General features: G+C 38.4%; 1 protein-coding gene across 1 annotated transcript in view; it reads right to left on the reverse strand.

Moving 5' to 3' along the window:
- Window positions 1-2,500, reverse strand: part of LOC147472391 (uncharacterized) — a 609,323-nt gene that overhangs the window by 3,387 nt on the left and 603,436 nt on the right. The gene's annotated exons all lie outside the window — the stretch shown is intronic.

Below are 2,500 nucleotides of genomic sequence, written 5' to 3' on the forward strand. Positions count from 1 at the left end.
AAACTTTGGGAGAATTCCACACAATTCAACTCTTAGCCGTCCGGAAAGAGAATAACTGAGAATTACACATTTTACTTATATGCGGCATGTATGAACGTGTGTCTGAGTGTGTGTGTGTGGGGGGGGGGGGGGTGCGTGTGTATGTGTGTGTGTGGGTGCGTGTGTATGTGTGTGTGTGGGTGCGTGTGTATGTGTGTGTGTGGGTGCGTGTGTATATGTGGGTGCATAATTTGCAGTCGTGACTGAAGCCAATATATGTCAGTTTCTCTTCAAACATTTTACGAGATATAACATTCCACATGGAAACAGAAATGAGCAAAGTGGAAGACAGTCTAAGCTCTGTCAAACAAATGATCTTCGATTAAGTTATATATCTCTCTCTCTCTCATTCCCAGCTTTCTCTTCCATAATATGCAAACGGCATGATCCCCAGAACTCTTCTCGGTTGCCTTCGAGGACATGCGTTGTGTCTGATGCTCTAATGATCCCACTCGCAGTAATTGATTATTACACCACAGTGTCTCTACTTGAAGTCTATGAGTATCGGAGTTAATGAAACGAAAAAAGTGAGCAAGAAAAAAAAAAAAAAAAAAAAAGATACACGGACAAACTTACTGCAATATTACAAATGTAGGTTAGCCGGGCTAGCCACTGCCACAGCCGATATAAATTGCATTTGGGTCACTGTTGATGCCGTCATGACTCGATAGCTCGGCTAGAAACGAGATCCTAGAAACGAGGTCTTGCAATGTGGTAGTTATTGTGCTCTGGTCAATTGTTCCCGTGCACCGTGCATGCTCACCGGAAACAGACGCTTCTGGACCTAAAGCTGATGTTTCGACACAGGGTGTGGTAACATAAATAGTCATGATAATGATGAAGATGATGATAAAGATGTGATGATGATGAAGATGATGGGAAAGATGAGATGATGATAATGATGATAATAAAGATGTGATAATGATGAAGATGATGATAAAGATGTGATGATGATGAAGATGATGGGAAAGATGAGATGATGATAATGATGAAGATGATGATAAAGATGAGATGATGATAATGATGAAGATGATGGGAAAGATGAGATGATGATAATGATGATGGGAAAGATGAGATGATAATAATGATAACGATGGTAAAGACGTGATGATGATAATGATGATGATGATGGAGATTATGATTGCGGTTAGGGAGATAATGATGTCAGTGGTGGTATACTGGTGATGGTGATAATAATGATGATATGATAATGATGATAATGATGATAAATATGCTGCTGCTGATGATGATGTTGACGATGATAAAGAAAAGTAAGATAGTGATAGAATAACATCAATGATGGCGTAATTGACAATATATGTAAAACAATAACTGGAATTACAATAAACGTTACCATAAGCATATATTCCCTCCCTTCTGGCCACAGCCTCCCTCCACACACGTACGTTCATTCTATCAAACAAAGGGGCACAAGCTATACAGTGTAACGGTTTTCGAATGATACTAAATATTCAGTTGTGTGGAAGATAATGAAATGAGATTCATTACTTCGACATGTTCTCCCGCATTTTACGAGCACATATACCACAGACACACACACACACACACACACACACACACACACACACACACACACACACACACATACACACACAGACACACACAAATATATAATCCTAAATTTGATTGCGTCTTAGAATATACTTTCCTCTAGACTTTCATTATTATCATTATCGCTATCACTTAATGACAATAACTCTTATGATAAAGCGGGGATTAACAAGATGAACAGTGTAACAAATGCAGCAAAGGTATGAATAACTACGATTCCATACCATGTTTCGATACTGCATATTCCTCAGAATTACACAAATCCAATGAAGGTGTCGTTTATATATAACTCATCGTACATCGTGGCATCATTCCTTCTCATTCTAATACCTACACTTATAAAAGGGACTATGACACACTTTTCTCGGGATTACATGGATTCCAAACTCGTCGGACACCTAGAATCCTCGCCGCTGCCACTCGAATTCCAAGGACGAGTTCCACCGAAAAAGGAAGATGACGCATGCTTGTTCTCTCCCTTTTTCCTTCATGGGTAGGTTCTAAGAGGCTGGGGAACGAGGCAAGGCACGAGAGTGACATTTCGTCTTCTGGGAAAACAACAACTTAACCCAGTAAGGAATTCCTTTTATTTTTTATTTATTTATTTTTTTTTTGACACCGACTTTTTGTGACATTATCTTAGGACTCCTCTTTACAAATAACTGTATTTTCACCTTGTTGAAAATGTACGCAGCTCCATTTTTTTTTTTTTTTTCTCTCGTCATTCTGACGTTGAAATATTATGACTCATAGTATTTTTGTGTCACCTTTTCTATTTTGTTTATTAGTTATTTGTGAGTGGAATACCCATTTCTTCAAAGGCAGTGCAATATATTTCCACAGGTATTTCAGAGTCATTCTCGTCATAAATTGACATATGATATCTCAG

This window comes from Penaeus japonicus, unplaced genomic scaffold (genome assembly GCF_977035675.1).
Source record: "Penaeus japonicus unplaced genomic scaffold, GWHDUDI00000001_assembly GWHDUDI00000002, whole genome shotgun sequence".
Taxonomy (NCBI): Eukaryota; Metazoa; Arthropoda; class Malacostraca; order Decapoda; family Penaeidae; genus Penaeus; species Penaeus japonicus.